The 19,765-nt window shown below is 51.1% G+C and overlaps 32 non-coding genes and 3 pseudogenes across 32 annotated transcripts; 16 read left to right on the top strand and 19 right to left on the bottom strand.

Annotated features, from left to right (window-relative positions):
* Positions 1-137: 137 nt before the first annotated feature.
* Positions 138-251, bottom strand: LOC140351742 (U5 spliceosomal RNA). Its single transcript, XR_011925430.1, has one exon. It is a non-coding gene; the product is annotated as a U5 spliceosomal RNA (small nuclear RNA).
* A 134-nt stretch (positions 252-385) lies between these two features.
* On the top strand, positions 386-458 carry trnav-aac (transfer RNA valine (anticodon AAC)). The gene has a single exon. It is a non-coding gene; the product is annotated as a tRNA-Val (tRNA).
* Positions 459-662: 204 nt separating this feature from the next.
* On the top strand, positions 663-734 carry trnad-guc (transfer RNA aspartic acid (anticodon GUC)). Its single transcript has one exon. It is a non-coding gene; the product is annotated as a tRNA-Asp (tRNA).
* Positions 735-815: 81 nt separating this feature from the next.
* trnav-cac (transfer RNA valine (anticodon CAC)) lies at positions 816-888 on the top strand. The gene has a single exon. It is a non-coding gene; the product is annotated as a tRNA-Val (tRNA).
* Positions 889-1,305: 417 nt separating this feature from the next.
* On the bottom strand, positions 1,306-1,497 carry LOC140351724 (U2 spliceosomal RNA). The gene has a single exon (XR_011925416.1). It is a non-coding gene; the product is annotated as a U2 spliceosomal RNA (small nuclear RNA).
* Positions 1,498-1,662: 165 nt separating this feature from the next.
* LOC140351714 (U1 spliceosomal RNA) lies at positions 1,663-1,828 on the bottom strand. The gene has a single exon (XR_011925406.1). It is a non-coding gene; the product is annotated as a U1 spliceosomal RNA (small nuclear RNA).
* A 287-nt stretch (positions 1,829-2,115) lies between these two features.
* On the bottom strand, positions 2,116-2,229 carry LOC140351741 (U5 spliceosomal RNA). Its single transcript, XR_011925429.1, has one exon. It is a non-coding gene; the product is annotated as a U5 spliceosomal RNA (small nuclear RNA).
* Positions 2,230-2,363: 134 nt separating this feature from the next.
* trnav-aac (transfer RNA valine (anticodon AAC)) lies at positions 2,364-2,436 on the top strand. The gene has a single exon. It is a non-coding gene; the product is annotated as a tRNA-Val (tRNA).
* Positions 2,437-2,637: 201 nt separating this feature from the next.
* trnad-guc (transfer RNA aspartic acid (anticodon GUC)) lies at positions 2,638-2,709 on the top strand. Its single transcript has one exon. It is a non-coding gene; the product is annotated as a tRNA-Asp (tRNA).
* Positions 2,710-2,790: 81 nt separating this feature from the next.
* trnav-cac (transfer RNA valine (anticodon CAC)) lies at positions 2,791-2,863 on the top strand. Its single transcript has one exon. It is a non-coding gene; the product is annotated as a tRNA-Val (tRNA).
* A 416-nt stretch (positions 2,864-3,279) lies between these two features.
* On the bottom strand, positions 3,280-3,471 carry LOC140351723 (U2 spliceosomal RNA). Its single transcript, XR_011925415.1, has one exon. It is a non-coding gene; the product is annotated as a U2 spliceosomal RNA (small nuclear RNA).
* Positions 3,472-3,636: 165 nt separating this feature from the next.
* Positions 3,637-3,802, bottom strand: LOC140351713 (U1 spliceosomal RNA). The gene has a single exon (XR_011925405.1). It is a non-coding gene; the product is annotated as a U1 spliceosomal RNA (small nuclear RNA).
* Positions 3,803-4,089: 287 nt separating this feature from the next.
* LOC140351740 (U5 spliceosomal RNA) lies at positions 4,090-4,203 on the bottom strand. The gene has a single exon (XR_011925428.1). It is a non-coding gene; the product is annotated as a U5 spliceosomal RNA (small nuclear RNA).
* A 134-nt stretch (positions 4,204-4,337) lies between these two features.
* On the top strand, positions 4,338-4,410 carry trnav-aac (transfer RNA valine (anticodon AAC)). Its single transcript has one exon. It is a non-coding gene; the product is annotated as a tRNA-Val (tRNA).
* Positions 4,411-4,613: 203 nt separating this feature from the next.
* On the top strand, positions 4,614-4,685 carry trnad-guc (transfer RNA aspartic acid (anticodon GUC)). Its single transcript has one exon. It is a non-coding gene; the product is annotated as a tRNA-Asp (tRNA).
* Positions 4,686-4,766: 81 nt separating this feature from the next.
* trnav-cac (transfer RNA valine (anticodon CAC)) lies at positions 4,767-4,839 on the top strand. Its single transcript has one exon. It is a non-coding gene; the product is annotated as a tRNA-Val (tRNA).
* Positions 4,840-5,256: 417 nt separating this feature from the next.
* LOC140351722 (U2 spliceosomal RNA) lies at positions 5,257-5,448 on the bottom strand. Its single transcript, XR_011925414.1, has one exon. It is a non-coding gene; the product is annotated as a U2 spliceosomal RNA (small nuclear RNA).
* A 165-nt stretch (positions 5,449-5,613) lies between these two features.
* LOC140351711 (U1 spliceosomal RNA) lies at positions 5,614-5,779 on the bottom strand. The gene has a single exon (XR_011925404.1). It is a non-coding gene; the product is annotated as a U1 spliceosomal RNA (small nuclear RNA).
* A 287-nt stretch (positions 5,780-6,066) lies between these two features.
* On the bottom strand, positions 6,067-6,180 carry LOC140351739 (U5 spliceosomal RNA). The gene has a single exon (XR_011925427.1). It is a non-coding gene; the product is annotated as a U5 spliceosomal RNA (small nuclear RNA).
* A 134-nt stretch (positions 6,181-6,314) lies between these two features.
* On the top strand, positions 6,315-6,387 carry trnav-aac (transfer RNA valine (anticodon AAC)). The gene has a single exon. It is a non-coding gene; the product is annotated as a tRNA-Val (tRNA).
* A 203-nt stretch (positions 6,388-6,590) lies between these two features.
* trnad-guc (transfer RNA aspartic acid (anticodon GUC)) lies at positions 6,591-6,662 on the top strand. The gene has a single exon. It is a non-coding gene; the product is annotated as a tRNA-Asp (tRNA).
* A 571-nt stretch (positions 6,663-7,233) lies between these two features.
* On the bottom strand, positions 7,234-7,425 carry LOC140351733 (U2 spliceosomal RNA). The gene has a single exon (XR_011925424.1). It is a non-coding gene; the product is annotated as a U2 spliceosomal RNA (small nuclear RNA).
* Positions 7,426-7,590: 165 nt separating this feature from the next.
* Positions 7,591-7,756, bottom strand: LOC140351710 (U1 spliceosomal RNA). Its single transcript, XR_011925403.1, has one exon. It is a non-coding gene; the product is annotated as a U1 spliceosomal RNA (small nuclear RNA).
* A 287-nt stretch (positions 7,757-8,043) lies between these two features.
* Positions 8,044-8,157, bottom strand: LOC140351738 (U5 spliceosomal RNA). The gene has a single exon (XR_011925426.1). It is a non-coding gene; the product is annotated as a U5 spliceosomal RNA (small nuclear RNA).
* Positions 8,158-8,291: 134 nt separating this feature from the next.
* Positions 8,292-8,364, top strand: trnav-aac (transfer RNA valine (anticodon AAC)). Its single transcript has one exon. It is a non-coding gene; the product is annotated as a tRNA-Val (tRNA).
* A 203-nt stretch (positions 8,365-8,567) lies between these two features.
* On the top strand, positions 8,568-8,639 carry trnad-guc (transfer RNA aspartic acid (anticodon GUC)). The gene has a single exon. It is a non-coding gene; the product is annotated as a tRNA-Asp (tRNA).
* A 571-nt stretch (positions 8,640-9,210) lies between these two features.
* On the bottom strand, positions 9,211-9,402 carry LOC140351721 (U2 spliceosomal RNA). The gene has a single exon (XR_011925413.1). It is a non-coding gene; the product is annotated as a U2 spliceosomal RNA (small nuclear RNA).
* A 165-nt stretch (positions 9,403-9,567) lies between these two features.
* On the bottom strand, positions 9,568-9,733 carry LOC140351709 (U1 spliceosomal RNA). The gene has a single exon (XR_011925402.1). It is a non-coding gene; the product is annotated as a U1 spliceosomal RNA (small nuclear RNA).
* Positions 9,734-10,020: 287 nt separating this feature from the next.
* Positions 10,021-10,134, bottom strand: LOC140351737 (U5 spliceosomal RNA). The gene has a single exon (XR_011925425.1). It is a non-coding gene; the product is annotated as a U5 spliceosomal RNA (small nuclear RNA).
* Positions 10,135-10,268: 134 nt separating this feature from the next.
* trnav-aac (transfer RNA valine (anticodon AAC)) lies at positions 10,269-10,341 on the top strand. The gene has a single exon. It is a non-coding gene; the product is annotated as a tRNA-Val (tRNA).
* A 203-nt stretch (positions 10,342-10,544) lies between these two features.
* trnad-guc (transfer RNA aspartic acid (anticodon GUC)) lies at positions 10,545-10,616 on the top strand. The gene has a single exon. It is a non-coding gene; the product is annotated as a tRNA-Asp (tRNA).
* An 81-nt stretch (positions 10,617-10,697) lies between these two features.
* On the top strand, positions 10,698-10,770 carry trnav-cac (transfer RNA valine (anticodon CAC)). Its single transcript has one exon. It is a non-coding gene; the product is annotated as a tRNA-Val (tRNA).
* A 420-nt stretch (positions 10,771-11,190) lies between these two features.
* On the bottom strand, positions 11,191-11,364 carry LOC140351734 (U2 spliceosomal RNA; annotated as a pseudogene).
* A 196-nt stretch (positions 11,365-11,560) lies between these two features.
* On the bottom strand, positions 11,561-13,476 carry LOC140351294 (uncharacterized; annotated as a pseudogene).
* Positions 13,477-16,392: 2,916 nt separating this feature from the next.
* On the bottom strand, positions 16,393-16,527 carry LOC140351736 (U2 spliceosomal RNA; annotated as a pseudogene).
* Positions 16,528-19,765: the final 3,238 nt, after the last annotated feature.

Genomic DNA, 19,765 nt, shown 5'->3' with positions numbered 1-19,765 from the left:
GCACTCTTTTTTACTTTTAAAGTTCTTGAACACGGGATGCCAAACGGAGGGTACGCAAGGGCATGTTTAAAGGCCGACAAGACACAACCTTTGCTCTTGGAGGATGACCGCTTGCTTGCTTTAGACATAGGTAGAAAAGCCCCGCATTGAAGCAGGGCATCAAAAAATTGGAAAGATCTCTTGTTGTCCCTCTCCACGGAAATCTTTAGTAAAAGGCGAAAGATTTATACGCTCTGAAGAGAAACAAGAGTGCCACGTTGCAGCGCCACACGGCGTCCAGTACTTGAGGGCACACGGGGCTTCATCACGGGCAGTGTACTTCTGTTCACGCGCTCATTTGCATCGGCGGTCGCGCGGCAAAAGGGACACGACAGGCTCGCACGTCGTTTCTGTAGTGTAGCGGTTATCACGTTCGCCTAACGCGCGAAAGGTCCTCGGCTCGAAACCGGGCAGAAACAAAGCCTCCTTTTATGTTTGCTTCAATCTTTGACACGGTTCATTCCAAACTCGATGGTTTATTCCTAGAAAAGAGGGAGGAGCGGAGGAATTGTCGGCGTAGTCCTTCAAACTTTTCATCACAGAGATCGGGGGAAAAAGACACCGACACACACGCCCCAAAAAAAAAAAAAAAAAAAAAAGGGGCCCCCCTGCAGCCCCATATGTCCTCGTTAGTATAGTGGACAGTATCTCCGCTTGTCACGCGGAAGACCTGGGTTCGATTCCCAGACGGGGAGAGAAAGTGCGTTTTACCCAGCACGAAAGCGTTGCACTGACGCTGAGGACTTGTCCCACCAACGTACCTGCGCTACACTATCGCTTCTGTAGTGTAGCGGTTATCACGTTTGCCTCACACGCAAAAGGTCCCCGGCTCGAAACCGGGCAGAAGCACGCCCTCATGCGAAGACTTTACTTGTCGAGGATGGGTTTGAAAGTCGGTGTTGCGTTTGACCCCCCCCCCCCAAAAAAAAACAAAACAACTAGTCACATGTACTGTACTCCACAAAGGGGCCACTCAAATTCCAAAGGTGGCCTATTTTGCACAAGGGTTTACGTGGAATGGGCTACCTCCCAAGGGGGTTGGGTTTAGGAACAGATACTTCACCTTCTCTCCCCCTCTTCTCCAGTCAGGGCTTTTGGCGGGAGATTTGAAATATCCAGCCCTTCCACTCAAAACGTCTCCGAGAATTTTTGTCCACTTCCGGAGCAGACAAACGGCAAGGAAGCGTTTAACATGAGGGTATGATGGCACATTTGCATGTAACGTGACGGCGAAAACAAACTGAATGACTTTTTTTAACCTGAGAGAGGAGGTGCACCGTTCTCGGAGGTACTGCAATACCGAGCCGATGCGTGGAGTGGACGGAGCAAGCCCCAAATTCCATCTCCCTGGTCCAAAAATCAATTTAATATACGGTCCCCGGGTAGGGGACGTATCAGATATTAAACTGATAAGAACAGATACTACACTTGATCTTAGCCAAAAGGCCGAGAAGCGATGCCCACAATGGGTTCGGGGAGCAGTGAGCTCTCCCCACGCTGACCCTCCCGTCAACGGTCCAAAGCGGCGCCCGCGCAAAGCGCCCGGCGGAGGGGCCGGAGCGCGAGCGGCGTACATGGAAACGACCCTTTGGGTTTTTTTTTTTTTCCTCTGACAAAAAACAAGAGGGGAGAGCGCGAACGCAGTCCCCCACTACCAGAAATTATGCAGTTGAGATTCCCACATTTGGGGAATTCACAGGGGTCAGCACATCCTGTTTGTGCAATGGACGAGCCTCGCCCTGGGTGAACCACCTTCCTGATCATGGTGTCGCCCCTGCCAGGTAAGTATGAGTTGCTCCGCTCCGAGCCAAGGCCCAGGCCCTGGAAGAGGCAATGTGGCAGCATGGTCCTTCCGGCCATTTGCATGGACCAGCTTCCACCCGACGATTGAGCCCCAGGTTAAACGGCAGCGATACACACGCAAGTCTGTGCGTTCTAAGCACTCTTTTTTACTTTTAAAGTTCTTGAACACGGGATGCCAAACGGAGGGTACGCAAGGGCATGTTTAAAGGCCGACAAGACACAACCTTTGCTCTTGGAGGATGACCGCTTGCTTGCTTTAGACATAGGTAGAAAAGCCCCGCATTGAAGCAGGGCATCAAAAAATTGGAAAGATCTCTTGTTGTCCCTCTCCACGGAAATCTTTAGTAAAAGGCGAAAGATTTATACGCTCTGAAGAGAAACAAGAGTGCCACGTTGCAGCGCCACACGGCGTCCAGTACTTGAGGGCACACGGGGCTTCATCACGGGCAGTGTACTTCTGTTCACGCGCTCATTTGCATCGGCGGTCGCGCGGCAAAAGGGACACGACAGGCTCGCACGTCGTTTCTGTAGTGTAGCGGTTATCACGTTCGCCTAACGCGCGAAAGGTCCTCGGCTCGAAACCGGGCAGAAACAAAGCCTCCTTTTATGTTTGCTTCAATCTTTAACACGGTTCATTCCAAACTCGATGGTTTATTCCTAGAAAAGAGGGAGGAGCGGAGGAATTGTCGGCGTAGTCCTTCAAACTTTTCATCACAGAGATCGGGGGAAAAAGACACCGACACACACGCCCCAAAAAAAAAAAAAAAAAAAGGGGCCCCCCTGCAGCCCCATATGTCCTCGTTAGTATAGTGGACAGTATCTCCGCTTGTCACGCGGAAGACCTGGGTTCGATTCCCAGACGGGGAGAGAAAGTGCGTTTTACCCAGCACGAAAGCGTTGCACTGACGCTGAGGACTTGTCCCACCAACGTACCTGCGCTACACTATCGCTTCTGTAGTGTAGCGGTTATCACGTTTGCCTCACACGCAAAAGGTCCCCGGCTCGAAACCGGGCAGAAGCACGCCCTCATGCGAAGACTTTACTTGTCGAGGATGGGTTTGAAAGTCGGTGTTGCGTTTGACCCCCCCCCCCAAAAAAAAACAAAACAACTAGTCACATGTACTGTACTCCACAAAGGGGCCACTCAAATTCCAAAGGTGGCCTATTTTGCACAAGGGTTTACGTGGAATGGGCTACCTCCCAAGGGGGTTGGGTTTAGGAACAGATACTTCACCTTCCCTCCCCCTCTTCTCCAGTCAGGGCTTTTGGCGGGAGATTTGAAATATCCAGCCCTTCCACTCAAAACGTCTCCGAGAATTTTTGTCCACTTCCGGAGCAGACAAACGGCAAGGAAGCGTTTAACATGAGGGTATGATGGCACATTTGCATGTAACGTGACGGCGAAAACAAACTGAATGACTTTTTTTAACCTGAGAGAGGAGGTGCACCGTTCTCGGAGGTACTGCAATACCGAGCCGATGCGTGGAGTGGACGGAGCAAGCCCCAAATTCCATCTCCCTGGTCCAAAAATCAATTTAATATACGGTCCCCGGGTAGGGGACGTATCAGATATTAAACTGATAAGAACAGATACTACACTTGATCTTAGCCAAAAGGCCGAGAAGCGATGCCCACAATGGGTTCGGGGAGCAGTGAGCTCTCCCCACGCTGACCCTCCCGTCAACGGTCCAAAGCGGCGCCCGCGCAAAGCGCCCGGCGGAGGGGCCGGAGCGCGAGCGGCGTACATGGAAACGACCCTTTGGGTTTTTTTTTTTTTCCTCTGACAAAAAACAAGAGGGGAGAGCGCGAACGCAGTCCCCCACTACCAGAAATTATGCAGTTGAGATTCCCACATTTGGGGAATTCACAGGGGTCAGCACATCCTGTTTGTGCAATGGACGAGCCTCGCCCTGGGTGAACCACCTTCCTGATCATGGTGTCGCCCCTGCCAGGTAAGTATGAGTTGCTCCGCTCCGAGCCAAGGCCCAGGCCCTGGAAGAGGCAATGTGGCAGCATGGTCCTTCCGGCCATTTGCATGGACCAGCTTCCACCCGACGATTGAGCCCCAGGTTAAACGGCAGCGATACACACGCAAGTCTGTGCGTTCTAAGCACTCTTTTTTACTTTTAAAGTTCTTGAACACGGGATGCCAAACGGAGGGTACGCAAGGGCATGTTTAAAGGCCGACAAGACACAACCTTTGCTCTTGGAGGATGACCGCTTGCTTGCTTTAGACATAGGTAGAAAAGCCCCGCATTGAAGCAGGGCATCAAAAAATTGGAAAGATCTCTTGTTGTCCCTCTCCACGGAAATCTTTAGTAAAAGGCGAAAGATTTATACGCTCTGAAGAGAAACAAGAGTGCTACGTTGCAGCGCCACACGGCGTCCAGTACTTGAGGGCACACGGGGCTTCATCACGGGCAGTGTACTTCTGTTCACGCGCTCATTTGCATCGGCGGTCGCGCGGCAAAAGGGACACGACAGGCTCGCACGTCGTTTCTGTAGTGTAGCGGTTATCACGTTCGCCTAACGCGCGAAAGGTCCTCGGCTCGAAACCGGGCAGAAACAAAGCCTCCTTTTATGTTTGCTTCAATCTTTAACACGGTTCATTCCAAACTCGATGGTTTATTCCTAGAAAAGAGGGAGGAGCGGAGGAATTGTCGGCGTAGTCCTTCAAACTTTTCATCACAGAGATCGGGGGAAAAAGACACCGACACACACGCCCCAAAAAAAAAAAAAAAAAAAAAGGGGCCCCCCTGCAGCCCCATATGTCCTCGTTAGTATAGTGGACAGTATCTCCGCTTGTCACGCGGAAGACCTGGGTTCGATTCCCAGACGGGGAGAGAAAGTGCGTTTTACCCAGCACGAAAGCGTTGCACTGACGCTGAGGACTTGTCCCACCAACGTACCTGCGCTACACTATCGCTTCTGTAGTGTAGCGGTTATCACGTTTGCCTCACACGCAAAAGGTCCCCGGCTCGAAACCGGGCAGAAGCACGCCCTCATGCGAAGACTTTACTTGTCGAGGATGGGTTTGAAAGTCGGTGTTGCGTTTGACCCCCCCCCCCCAAAAAAAAACAAAACAACTAGTCACATGTACTGTACTCCACAAAGGGGCCACTCAAATTCCAAAGGTGGCCTATTTTGCACAAGGGTTTACGTGGAATGGGCTACCTCCCAAGGGGGTTGGGTTTAGGAACAGATACTTCACCTTCCCTCCCCCTCTTCTCCAGTCAGGGCTTTTGGCGGGAGATTTGAAATATCCAGCCCTTCCACTCAAAACGTCTCCGAGAATTTTTGTCCACTTCCGGAGCAGACAAACGGCAAGGAAGCGTTTAACATGAGGGTATGATGGCACATTTGCATGTAACGTGACGGCGAAAACAAACTGAATGACTTTTTTTAACCTGAGAGAGGAGGTGCACCGTTCTCGGAGGTACTGCAATACCGAGCCGATGCGTGGAGTGGACGGAGCAAGCCCCAAATTCCATCTCCCTGGTCCAAAAATCAATTTAATATACGGTCCCCGGGTAGGGGACGTATCAGATATTAAACTGATAAGAACAGATACTACACTTGATCTTAGCCAAAAGGCCGAGAAGCGATGCCCACAATGGGTTCGGGGAGCAGTGAGCTCTCCCCACGCTGACCCTCCCGTCAACGGTCCAAAGCGGCGCCCGCGCAAAGCGCCCGGCGGAGGGGCCGGAGCGCGAGCGGCGTACATGGAAACGACCCTTTGGGTTTTTTTTTTTTTCCTCTGACAAAAAACAAGAGGGGAGAGCGCGAACGCAGTCCCCCACTACCAGAAATTATGCAGTTGAGATTCCCACATTTGGGGAATTCACAGGGGTCAGCACATCCTGTTTGTGCAATGGACGAGCCTCGCCCTGGGTGAACCACCTTCCTGATCATGGTGTCGCCCCTGCCAGGTAAGTATGAGTTGCTCCGCTCCGAGCCAAGGCCCAGGCCCTGGAAGAGGCAATGTGGCAGCATGGTCCTTCCGGCCATTTGCATGGACCAGCTTCCACCCGACGATTGAGCCCCAGGTTAAACGGCAGCGATACACACGCAAGTCTGTGCGTTCTAAGCACTCTTTTTTACTTTTAAAGTTCTTGAACACGGGATGCCAAACGGAGGGTACGCAAGGGCATGTTTAAAGGCCGACAAGACACAACCTTTGCTCTTGGAGGATGACCGCTTGCTTGCTTTAGACATAGGTAGAAAAGCCCCGCATTGAAGCAGGGCATCAAAAAATTGGAAAGATCTCTTGTTGTCCCTCTCCACGGAAATCTTTAGTAAAAGGCGAAAGATTTATACGCTCTGAAGAGAAACAAGAGTGCCACGTTGCAGCGCCACACGGCGTCCAGTACTTGAGGGCACACGGGGCTTCATCACGGGCAGTGTACTTCTGTTCACGCGCTCATTTGCATCGGCGGTCGCGCGGCAAAAGGGACACGACAGGCTCGCACGTCGTTTCTGTAGTGTAGCGGTTATCACGTTCGCCTAACGCGCGAAAGGTCCTCGGCTCGAAACCGGGCAGAAACAAAGCCTCCTTTTATGTTTGCTTCAATCTTTAACACGGTTCATTCCAAACTCGATGGTTTATTCCTAGAAAAGAGGGAGGAGCGGAGGAATTGTCGGCGTAGTCCTTCAAACTTTTCATCACAGAGATCGGGGGAAAAAGACACCGACACACACGCCCCAAAAAAAAAAAAAAAAAAAAAGGGGCCCCCCTGCAGCCCCATATGTCCTCGTTAGTATAGTGGACAGTATCTCCGCTTGTCACGCGGAAGACCTGGGTTCGATTCCCAGACGGGGAGAGAAAGTGCGTTTTACCCAGCACGAAAGCGTTGCACTGACGCTGAGGACTTGTCCCACCAACGTACCTGCGCTACACTATCGCTTCTGTAGTGTAGCGGTTATCACGTTTGCCTCACACGCAAAAGGTTCCCGGCTCGAAACCGGGCAGAAGCACGCCCTCATGCGAAGACTTTATTTGTCGAGGATGGGTTTGAAAGTCGGTGTTGCGTTTGACCCCCCCCCCCAAAAAAAAAACAAAACAACTAGTCACATGTACTGTACTCCACAAAGGGGCCACTCAAATTCCAAAGGTGGCCTATTTTGCACAAGGGTTTACGTGGAATGGGCTACCTCCCAAGGGGGTTGGGTTTAGGAACAGATACTTCACCTTCCCTCCCCCTCTTCTCCAGTCAGGGCTTTTGGCGGGAGATTTGAAATATCCAGCCCTTCCACTCAAAACGTCTCCGAGAATTTTTGTCCACTTCCGGAGCAGACAAACGGCAAGGAAGCGTTTAACATGAGGGTATGATGGCACATTTGCATGTAACGTGACGGCGAAAACAAACTGAATGACTTTTTTTAACCTGAGAGAGGAGGTGCACCGTTCTCGGAGGTACTGCAATACCGAGCCGATGCGTGGAGTGGACGGAGCAAGCCCCAAATTCCATCTCCCTGGTCCAAAAATCAATTTAATATACGGTCCCCGGGTAGGGGACGTATCAGATATTAAACTGATAATAACAGATACTACACTTGATCTTAGCCAAAAGGCCGAGAAGCGATGCCCACAATGGGTTCGGGGAGCAGTGAGCTCTCCCCACGCTGACCCTCCCGTCAACGGTCCAAAGCGGCGCCCGCGCAAAGCGCCCGGCGGAGGGGCCGGAGCGCGAGCGGCGTACATGGAAACGACCCTTTGGGTTTTTTTTTTTTTCCTCTGACAAAAAACAAGAGGGGAGAGCGCGAACGCAGTCCCCCACTACCAGAAATTATGCAGTTGAGATTCCCACATTTGGGGAATTCACAGGGGTCAGCACATCCTGTTTGTGCAATGGACGAGCCTCGCCCTGGGTGAACCACCTTCCTGATCATGGTGTCGCCCCTGCCAGGTAAGTATGAGTTGCTCCGCTCCGAGCCAAGGCCCAGGCCCTGGAAGAGGCAATGTGGCAGCATGGTCCTTCCGGCCATTTGCATGGACCAGCTTCCACCCGACGATTGAGCCCCAGGTTAAACGGCAGCGATACACACGCAAGTCTGTGCGTTCTAAGCACTCTTTTTTACTTTTAAAGTTCTTGAACACGGGATGCCAAACGGAGGGTACGCAAGGGCATGTTTAAAGGCCGACAAGACACAACCTTTGCTCTTGGAGGATGACCGCTTGCTTGCTTTAGACATAGGTAGAAAAGCCCCGCATTGAAGCAGGGCATCAAAAAATTGGAAAGATCTCTTGTTGTCCCTCTCCACGGAAATCTTTAGTAAAAGGCGAAAGATTTATACGCTCTGAAGAGAAACAAGAGTGCCACGTTGCAGCGCCACACGGCGTCCAGTACTTGAGGGCACACGGGGCTTCATCACGGGCAGTGTACTTCTGTTCACGCGCTCATTTGCATCGGCGGTCGCGCGGCAAAAGGGACACGACAGGCTCGCACGTCGTTTCTGTAGTGTAGCGGTTATCACGTTCGCCTAACGCGCGAAAGGTCCTCGGCTCGAAACCGGGCAGAAACAAAGCCTCCTTTTATGTTTGCTTCAATCTTTAACACGGTTCATTCCAAACTCGATGGTTTATTCCTAGAAAAGAGGGAGGAGCGGAGGAATTGTCGGCGTAGTCCTTCAAACTTTTCATCACAGAGATCGGGGGAAAAAGACACCGACACACACGCCCCAAAAAAAAAAAAAAAAAAAAAGGGGCCCCCCTGCAGCCCCATATGTCCTCGTTAGTATAGTGGACAGTATCTCCGCTTGTCACGCGGAAGACCTGGGTTCGATTCCCAGACGGGGAGAGAAAGTGCGTTTTACCCAGCACGAAAGCGTTGCACTGACGCTGAGGACTTGTCCCACCAACGTACCTGCGCTACACTATCGCTTCTGTAGTGTAGCGGTTATCACGTTTGCCTCACACGCAAAAGGTTCCCGGCTCGAAACCGGGCAGAAGCACGCCCTCATGCGAAGACTTTATTTGTCGAGGATGGGTTTGAAAGTCGGTGTTGCGTTTGACCCCCCCCCCCAAAAAAAAAACAAAACAACTAGTCACATGTACTGTACTCCACAAAGGGGCCACTCAAATTCCAAAGGTGGCCTATTTTGCACAAGGGTTTACGTGGAATGGGCTACCTCCCAAGGGGGTTGGGTTTAGGAACAGATACTTCACCTTCCCTCCCCCTCTTCTCCAGTCAGGGCTTTTGGCGGGAGATTTGAAATATCCAGCCCTTCCACTCAAAACGTCTCCGAGAATTTTTGTCCACTTCCGGAGCAGACAAACGGCAAGGAAGCGTTTAACATGAGGGTATGATGGCACATTTGCATGTAACGTGACGGCGAAAACAAACTGAATGACTTTTTTTAACCTGAGAGAGGAGGTGCACCGTTCTCGGAGGTACTGCAATACCGAGCCGATGCGTGGAGTGGACGGAGCAAGCCCCAAATTCCATCTCCCTGGTCCAAAAATCAATTTAATATACGGTCCCCGGGTAGGGGACGTATCAGATATTAAACTGATAAGAACAGATACTACACTTGATCTTAGCCAAAAGGCCGAGAAGCGATGCCCACAATGGGTTCGGGGAGCAGTGAGCTCTCCCCACGCTGACCCTCCCGTCAACGGTCCAAAGCGGCGCCCGCGCAAAGCGCCCGGCGGAGGGGCCGGAGCGCGAGCGGCGTACATGGAAACGACCCTTTGGGTTTTTTTTTTTTTCCTCTGACAAAAAACAAGAGGGGAGAGCGCGAACGCAGTCCCCCACTACCAGAAATTATGCAGTTGAGATTCCCACATTTGGGGAATTCACAGGGGTCAGCACATCCTGTTTGTGCAATGGACGAGCCTCGCCCTGGGTGAACCACCTTCCTGATCATGGTGTCGCCCCTGCCAGGTAAGTATGAGTTGCTCCGCTCCGAGCCAAGGCCCAGGCCCTGGAAGAGGCAATGTGGCAGCATGGTCCTTCCGGCCATTTGCATGGACCAGCTTCCACCCGACGATTGAGCCCCAGGTTAAACGGCAGCGATACACACGCAAGTCTGTGCGTTCTAAGCACTCTTTTTTACTTTTAAAGTTCTTGAACACGGGATGCCAAACGGAGGGTACGCAAGGGCATGTTTAAAGGCCGACAAGACACAACCTTTGCTCTTGGAGGATGACCGCTTGCTTGCTTTAGACATAGGTAGAAAAGCCCCGCATTGAAGCAGGGCATCAAAAAATTGGAAAGATCTCTTGTTGTCCCTCTCCACGGAAATCTTTAGTAAAAGGCGAAAGATTTATACGCTCTGAAGAGAAACAAGAGTGCCACGTTGCAGCGCCACACGGCGTCCAGTACTTGAGGGCACACGGGGCTTCATCATGGGCAGTGTACTTCTGTTCACGCGCTCATTTGCATCGGCGGTCGCGCGGCAAAAGGGACACGACAGGCTCGCACGTGGTTTCTGTAGTGTAGCGGTTATCACGTTCGCCTAACGCGCGAAAGGTCCTCGGCTCGAAACCGGGCAGAAACAAAGCCTCCTTTTATGTTTGCTTCAATCTTTAACACGGTTCATTCCAAACTCGATGGTTTATTCCTAGAAAAGAGGGAGGAGCGGAGGAATTGTCGGCGTAGTCCTTCAAACTTTTCATCACAGAGATCGGGGGAAAAAGACACCGACACACACGCCCCAAAAAAAAAAAAAAAAAAAAAGGGGCCCCCCTGCAGCCCCATATGTCCTCGTTAGTATAGTGGACAGTATCTCCGCTTGTCACGCGGAAGACCTGGGTTCGATTCCCAGACGGGGAGAGAAAGTGCGTTTTACCCAGCACGAAAGCGTTGCACTGACGCTGAGGACTTGTCCCACCAACGTACCTGCGCTACACTATCGCTTCTGTAGTGTAGCGGTTATCACGTTTGCCTCACACGCAAAAGGTCCCCGGCTCGAAACCGGGCAGAAGCACGCCCTCATGCGAAGACTTTACTTGTCGAGGATGGGTTTGAAAGTCGGTGTTGCGTTTGACCCCCCCCCCCCCCCAAAAAAAAACAAAACAACTAGTCACATGTACTGTACTCCACAAAGGGGCCACTCAAATTCCAAAGGTGGCCTATTTTGCACAAGGGTTTACGTGGAATGGGCTACCTCCCAAGGGGGTTGGGTTTAGGAACAGATACTTCACCTTCCCTCCCCCTCTTCTCCAGTCAGGGCTTTTGGCGGGAGATTTGAAATATCCAGCCCTTCCACTCAAAACGTCTCCGAGAATTTTTGTCCACTTCCGGAGCAGACAAACGGCAAGGAAGCGTTTAACATGAGGGTATGATGGCACATTTGCATGTAACGTGACGGCGAAAACAAACTGAATGACTTTTTTTAACCTGAGAGAGGAGGTGCACCGTTCTCGGAGGTACTGCAATACCGAGCCGATGCGTGGAGTGGACGGAGCAAGCCCCAAATTCCATCTCCCTGGTCCAAAAATCAATTTAATATACGGTCCCCGGGTAGGGGACGTATCAGATATTAAACTGATAAGAACAGATTGTTTCTTTCGAAAAAGTTCATTGACACCATAAACAATATTGATCACATTTCATTGATTTACATTTTCACATTGTTTCTTTTTTGCACATTTTTACACACATCAACAATAAAACCTATAGTTTAATAAATATGTTTTCATTAAAGTGGTTTAGTGATAAAATGGCTAAAAACAATGTTTATTTAAATAAATGTGTCAATAAAAGTGTCCATTAAAAGGGAGTGCAGTTCATAAAATCCCTCTTTGTGCAGAAGCGGGGTGAGTCCCTATCCAGAATAACTCAACCTGCTCCCCCAAACATTTGCTCTCTCGGGAGCCTGTGATGTTCAGAGGAGGCTCTCTCCCACAGCTCCTCTTTTGGAGAGCCAGGCCGCTGCGGCTTTGACCTTCGAGTGAGGCTTCCGGTATCCTTGTCCGAATGAGCACAGAGGCGATTTCTTCTTTGTGGCTGTGTCCTATGGCCCGCCGCCTGCAGCTACAGCCTCTCGGACTGTAGCTGCTGCCTTCCGGATCACAGCCACGGGGGGGATCTGCATGTGCCTTCCTACCAACAGGTTTCTGGAGGTCCAGATGGCGTCTTTGATGGCGGCGAGGGTGAGCCAAATTCTTGAGAAGTTATTTTTTGTTACTCTCTGACTTAGGCCCACCCCGTACAGCATCAGCTGGGCTGTCAGGACCTCCCCTGCTGGTAGGTACGGGAATTGCAAGGATCCGGCTATTGCCCACTGGTCGACGGCGGCGCTGCACTCCAAGGGGAAGTGCCTCACCGACTCAGGCGCGCCACAACCTGGTCGGGGGCAGGATGGGTTTCGGGACTGTCCTCGGGAGTGCATCACGGCTCTGACCGGGAGAACCTCATGAGCCACCATCCAGGACAGGTCCCGGAGTCTGTTTGGGAGAGAAGGATGGTTGACATTGCGCCAAACTTGTGATGGCTCACCAAGTGCGAGCCCACGCACTGGACTCACTGGTTCCCGCTCCTGCACAGAAGAAATTATAAAACGGTGGTTGGTTAAAAGTTGCAACTCCTCCTGCTCTAGGTTAAAATGCTTTAAAAAGGTGGGGATGAAAGCATAAAACTTAGGCAGGTTAGAAGACACTGGTGTTCTCAGGTCGATCGGTAAAAACTTCTTGGTCCTCAGGTAGGAACCCATCCAGTATCGTGTGAAGGCTGTAGTCTTTGGATTTCTGGATGGGTCCTTTGAAAGTGTCAGGTGCATTGCCGTGTATATGGCTCCCAGGAAAAGGTGGAGGTCCGGGACGCCTTTCCCCCCTTTTTCTTTGGTTCTCTTCATGACATCTCTTCTTATTCTTTCCCACTTTGACCCCCATAAGAAGTAAAAGATTGCCCTCTCCACAGTTAAAAGCACGCTCCTTGGAGGGATAAAAACAGAACAAATTAGTAAAAACAAGGGTAAAATCATTAACTTGACGATTAAAACCTTCCCTTCCATGGTCAGTCCTCTAAATGTCCAGAGTCCCAGTCTTTGCCTAACTTTTCCTATCAGGTTGCCCCAATTTGCATTTCCACCCCCCTCCCGGTCAAACTTGATTCCCAGTATCTTTTGTCCTTGGGTCACAGTGAGGGGGAGTCCGGCGGTCTCGTCGGGGGTCCATGGTCCATAAAATTGGGCTTGGGTCTTGGTCCTGTTAAGTCTAGACCCAGAGGCCAGTCCAAACCAGTCCGTCAAGTCCAAAGTCCTGTTTACAGATAAAAGGTCAGTGCATAAAATGTTCACGTCGTCCATGTATAAAATGCATCCCCCCCCCACCCGGGATGCCCACCCCTTTGATTAGTTGATCCCTTCTCAAGACCTCTGCCAGAGGATCTATGCAGAGAACGTACAGGAGGGCAGATAACGGACAGCCCTGACGGACACCGCAGTTGATTTGCACTGCTTTTGTAAGATGCCCGTTAACAATGAATCTGCTGCTGATCCCGCGGTATAGCAGCTCCACCCACTCTAAATACCTCTCAGGTAAGCCCACTTTTTGCAGTACCGCAAAGAGGTACTGGTGCGAGACCCGATCAAAAGCCTTCTCGAAGTCTAAATTTAGGACTACTAGCCGAATGTGTCTGTCTCTCGCATAACAGATGGTGTCTCTGATTCTATGCTGTCGGTGATCTTCCTCCCGGGCCGGCCCCGTCGGCCCCCGGGGATTTGCCCTTTTTAAAAGTCCTGATATGTTTTGTTGAATCTAAAAGGGGAAAATCCTGGGTTAAAAGCTCACTGTCTGATAAAATGTTTTCAATGCAGTTAAAAAGTGTGTTTAAAACGGTTTCATTTATTTGTTTCGCACCATATAGCTTTTCATAAAACTTTTCAACTGTTTGTTTTAATTCTTCGGTTGTTTGTGCCAGCTGGCCGTCCTCTTTTTTGAGTGTTAAAAATGTTTCACTTTTGTTCAAAATTGTCTTTAAAAAGTACCTTGTGCATTTTTCGTTTTGTTCCAATTATTTTTCTTTTGCTCTTAAAATGATTCCTTTACTTTTTATTTCAGCAAGATCTGACATTTCCTTTTTGATCTTTTTTATTTCTTCATTAAAATCAAGTCCTTCTTTTATTAAGTTAAAATATCTTTGCAACCGTTTCTGCAGTCCCAACATGCGGCTATTCTCTTTTATTTTTTTATTTTTCCCCATGTGTGTAAAAAAAGTCCTAGTCCTAGATTTGACCATCTCCCACCAGTGTGCTCGTGTCTCATGTAAGTCTTGAAGGGTCTGCCAGTCCTTGACTGCTCCCTGTACTGACTGATGGTGTCAGCATCGTTTAACAGGGAGCGGTTCAACTTCCACAGACCACTTCCTGAAGTCAAACCCGAGGACAGTGACAGAGTGCAGGAAAGCATCACGTGATCAGAAAAGAAAACAGGGGTCAATCTAGCATCGGTAGGTGGGCAGTCCCTGGTAAAAACGTAGTCAATGCGAGAGGCTCTGGTGCCATCACCACTGAACCAGGTGAAGCCCTCCTCTCTAGGATGCATGGTTTTGAAACAGTCTCGTAGTTTAAAATCCCTACACAAACCCTGCAATAAAACCGATGTTTTGTCTAGTTTAAAATCCCCTGTTCTGTTCCTATCATCTTTGGTTAAAATACAGTTAAAATCCCCTGCTAAAATAAAAGGAGTTCTACCTAGCATGTGGAACTGCAGATCTTCTAAAAACTCATACCTGTTGTGTTTATCAGTAAAACCATAAATATTTAAGAGTTTAAAATCCCGCCCCATAAAACTCAGATGTATTAAAAGTGCTGCCCGTTACCGTCACCAGGGGGTTCTTGATTAAAATGGCCACGTCATCATTTTTATTTTGGTTGGAGCCACTCCAGACGGATGTGTGTGGCCACAACTCCTCCCAGTCTCTGTAATGATTTAAAAACGGTAGACAACATTCTTGTAATAAAAACACATCCGAGTTAAAAGAGTTAAGACAGGATAAAATGCTCTGGGCTCTAACTCTAGACTTCACACTTCTGACATTGATTGTTGAGAATGTGATCGCCATGAGCATGGTTGAAAACAGATATAACAATAAAACGAAATAAAACAGTTAAAATCCGGTTAAAAGAGACCGTTATGGAGGACCTTGTAAATGTTGCTCTGCCTTCTCTCTTGTAGGTGAGAGAGGAGGGGTTTTAGCAACGTGTCCCCTTCTGTCCATTCTTTTCATGGGGAAAGTCCTTGGGGTTGATTTCATAGCTACCGTGAGGAACGAGACCTCTTTGGGTGAATCGGAGGGGAAGGTTCTGGGCTCCTCCACAGAGTCACTGTCTGAGAGGGTCCCAGGTCTCTTCTCCGAGAGCAAGTTACTCTCAGAGGACGATTCTGACAGAGGCCTCTTGAGGTACTGGGCGTGGTTCAGGAGGGAGTTCAGACACTCATCCAGGGGGTCCAGAGGCCCGAGGGGTCCCATCGCCTCTATGGTCCCGAGTTTCATTTGGGTTTCAGGAATGGAGGCCTCCTCAGGCCTCTGTTCCCCCTCCCCGTCTGAGTGTCAGTGGATGGGACTCCCGCAGGCACCACCACCCCCTCCCAAGTGTGTGTGGGTGGAGCCTCCGCAGGCCCCACCTCCTCCTACTGGGTCTGTGTAGGAGGAGCCTCCGTACCCACCCTCTCCCCCTCAGCCCCCTCCTTTCCAAGTAGCTCTTCCACCATTTTTTCAAGTCCTCCATGTGCTTGTCCGCCATCTTGTTCTTGTGCAACATTTTGGGTTCCGGCCTTCAGTTTGTTGGCAAATGATTTTGGGCAGTCTCTGAAGAGGTGACCTAAGTCCCGACAGAGATTGCACTTTCTGCCATTGGTACATTCCTCGAATGTGTGCCAAATTTCTCTACACTTCCCGCAGACCACTTGAGTGCAAGCCTCCACTAAGTGCCCATAATCCCCACACCGCCGGCAGAGCTTGGGTTGTCCTTGGTAGTGGATGTAGCCCCGGTTATCCCCCAGGACTATCATACTAGGCAGGTGCTTCAGGCCTTGGTAGCCCTTGCATTGTTGGATGGGGACCCTCCAGCTGCCTGACCAAATGCCATCCACATCTCTGACCTTGATAGCCTGGCCTTTCACCGTGCAAAATCTTCCCAGCCACATACAAATGTCATCAGCGTCAGAGTTGTCAGTCAAATTCTCCACAATGAATGCTGTAAACTGGGGCTTCACCCCTTCAAACCTTGTCCAGAATTCTTTCAGAACTATCGCAGAGCGAAAGCTCACATCAAAGTCTTTGTTGAAAGGCAGGGTCAAGATACAGTTCAGGTCATCGGCTTTGAAATTCAGAGGTTTCTGGACGAGGTGTCTGGAAAAGTCCAAACGTGAAACTGTGGTACTTTTCCAGACACCTCCTTCAGGGTGAAGCACACGCTGTGGTGCCTCCTCCTGCCGGCATGGGAGGCTGACATTCTGGAGGCACCAACAGCTTAAAACCAGATAAAACCAATTTAAAAAAAAATATGTGCAGCTAAAACCAGTTAAGATTGTACTTACAATAAAGTGCTGGGGTGCCTTAAAGGTGTTGAAAAAAATATAACAAAGGTTACAAACAAACAAAAGTACAATTTGTCCTCTGAGGCCAAAGGTAAAAACACAAGGGCAAAAACCAGGTTGACCCCAGAGGTGACGCAAACCAAAACCAAATATAGTTGAAGATACTACACTTGCTCTTAGCCAAAAGGCCGAGAAGCGATACCCACAATGGGCCCTTGCGGCCCGACTCAACTGAACCCTTGAAGCCCGACTCAACTGGACCCTTGAGGCCCGACTCAACTGGACCCTTGAAGCCCGACTCAACTGGACCCTTGAATCCCGACTCAACTGTACCCTTGAAACCCGACTCAACTGTACCCTTGAAACCCGACTCAACTGGGCTCTTGCGGCCCGACTCAACTGGACCCTTGAAGCCCGACTCAACTGGACCCTTGAATCCCGACTCAACTGTACCCTTGAAACCCGACTCAACTGTACCCTTGAGGCCCGACTCAAATGGACCCTTGAGGCCCGACTCAACTGGACCCTTGAGGCCCGACTCAACTGTACCCTTGAAACCCGACTCAAATGGACCCTTGAAGCCCGACTCAACTGGACCCTTGAATCCCGACTCAACTGTACCCTTGAAACCCGACTCAAATGGACCCCTGAGGCCCGACTCAACTGGACCCTTGAGGCCCGACTCAACTGGACCCTTGAAACCCGACTCAACTGGACCCTTGAATCCCGACTCAACTGTACCCTTGAAACCCGACTCAAATGGACCCCTGAGGCCCGACTCATCTGGACCCTTGAGGCCCGACTCAACTGGACTCTTGAAGCCTGACTCAACTGGACCCTTTAGGGCCGACTCAACTGGACCCTTGAAGCCCGACTCAACTGGACCCTTTAGGGCCGACTCAACTGGACCCTTGAAGCCCGACTCAACTGGACCCTTTAGGGCCGACTCAACTGGACTCTTGAGGCCCGACTCAACTGGACCCTTGAGGCCCGACTCAACTGGACCCTTGAGGCCCGACTCAACTGGGCCCTTGCGGCCCGACTCAACTGGACCCTTGAGGCCCGACTCAACTGTACCCTTGAGGCCAGACTCAACTGGACCCTCGACCGCCGCTCTTGCGGCCCGACTCAACTGGACCCTTGAAGCCCGACTCAACTGTACCCTTGAAACCGGACTCAACTGTACCCTTGAAACCCGACTCAAATGGACCCTTGAAGCCCGACTCATCTGGACCCTTGAAGCCCGACTCAACTGGACCCTTGAGGCCCGACTCAACTGGGCCCTTGCGGCCCGACTCAACTGGGCTCTTGCGGCTTTTGGCCCTGGAGTCTGGGACATTGCGGCCAGACTCAACTGGGCTCTTGCGGCCCGACTCAACCGTCAACTCAACTTTCATAGGTCGGTCAAAAAACTACAAGATGCAGTACCTATCCAAGATGCAGTACCTATCCAAGATACTGTACCTATCCAAGATGCAGTACTTATCCAAGATGCAGTACTTATTCAAGATGCAGTACTTATCCAAGATGCAGTACTTATCCAAGATGCAGTACCTATTCAAGATGCAGTACCTATCCAAGATGCACTACTTGGGACAAGATGCACTACTTGGGAAAAGATGAACTACTTGGGACAGGATGCACTACTACTACTACTACTACTACAACTGGGCCCTCGCGGCCCGACTCAACCGAATCAACTGGACCCTTGCGACCCGACTACACTGGGCACCGCAGGAGTCTGGGCTCTTGCCGCAGGAGTCTGGGCTCTTGCGGCCCGACTCCACTGGGCTCTTGCGGGTCTTGCCGTAGGAGTCTGGGCCCTTGCGGCCCGACTCAACTGGCCTCTTGCGGCCCGACTCAACTGGGCTCTTGCGGCCCAACTCAACTGTCAACTCAACTTCCATAGGTCGGTCGAAAAACTACAAGATGCAGTACCTATCAAAGATACAGTACCTATCCATGATGCAGTACATATCCAAGATGCACTACTTGGAACAAGATGCACGACTACTACTACTACTACAACTGGGCCCTTGCGGCCCAACTCAACTGGGCCCTTGCGGCCCGACTCAACTGGGCCCTTGCGGCCTGACTCAAATGGCCTCTTGCGGCCCGACTAAACTGGGCTCTTGCGGCCCGACTCAACTGGGCCCTTGCGTTCCGACTCAACTGGGCTCTTGCGGCCCGACTCAACTGGGCTCTTGCGGCCCGACTCAACTGTCAACTCAACTGTCATAGGTCGGTCGAAAAACTACAAGATGCAGTACCTTTCCAAGATGCACTACTTGGGACAAGATGCACTACTTGGGACAAGATGCACGACTACTACTACTACTAAAACTGGGCCCTTGCGGCCCGACTCAACTGGGCCCTTGCAGCATGACTCAACTGGGCCCTTGCCGCCCGACTCAACTGGGCCCTTGCGGCCCCACTAAACTGGGCTCTTGCGGCTCTTGCCGCAGGAGTCTAGGTTCTTGTGGCCCGACTCAACTGGACTCTTGCCTCAGGAGTCTGGACCTTGGCGGCCCGACTCATTTGGGCTCTTGCGGCTTTTGCCGCAGGAGTCTGGGCTCTTGCGGCCCGACTCAACTGGGCTCTTGCGGCCCGACTCAACTGGGCCCTTGTGACCCGACTCAACTGGCCCCTTGCGGCCCGACTCAACTGGGCTCTTGTGGCCCGCCTCAACTGGGCCCTTTGGCCGGACTCAACTGGGCTCTTGCGGCTCTTGCCGTAGGAGTCTGGGCCCTTGCAGCCCGACTCAACTGGGCCCTTTGGCAGGACTCAACTGGGCTCTTGCGGCCCGACTCAATTGGGCTCTTGCGTCCCGACTCAACTGTCAACTCAACTGTCATAGGTTAGTCGAAAAACTACAAGATGCACTACCTATCCAAGATGCAATACTTGGGACAAAAATGCACTACTACTACTACTACAACTGGGCCCTTGCGGCCCGACTCAACCGACTCAACTAGGCCCTTGCGGCCCGACTCAACTGGGCCCTTGCGACCCGACTCAACTGGGCCCTTGCGGCCCGACTCAACTGGGCTCTTGCGGCTCTTGTTATAGGAGTCTGGGCCCTTGCTGCCCGACTCAACTTGGCTCTTGCGGCCCGACTCAACTGGGCTCTTGCCTCAAGAGTCTGGGCTCTTGCGGCCCGACTCAACTGTCAACTCAACTGTCATAGGTTGGTCGAAAAACTACAAGATGCAGTACCTATCCAAGATGGAATACTTGGGACAAAAATGCACTACTACTACTACTACTACAATTGGGCCCTTGCGGCCCGACTCAACCGACTCAACTGGGCCCTTGTGGCCCGACTCAACTGGGCCCTTGCGGCCCGACTCAACTGGACAGTACCTATCCAAGATGCAGTACCTATCCAAGATGCAGTACTTATCCAAGATGCAGTACTTATCCAAGATGCAGTACTTA

The sequence above is a fragment of the Eucyclogobius newberryi genome, unplaced genomic scaffold (genome assembly GCF_026437365.1).
Source record: "Eucyclogobius newberryi isolate DKJ021-1_F unplaced genomic scaffold, fEucNew1.0.hap1 SCAF_8, whole genome shotgun sequence".
Classification (NCBI taxonomy): domain Eukaryota; kingdom Metazoa; phylum Chordata; class Actinopteri; order Gobiiformes; family Gobiidae; genus Eucyclogobius; species Eucyclogobius newberryi.
The sequence above is the reverse complement of the archived record's forward strand: the minus strand, read 5'-3'. Positions and strand labels throughout refer to the sequence as shown.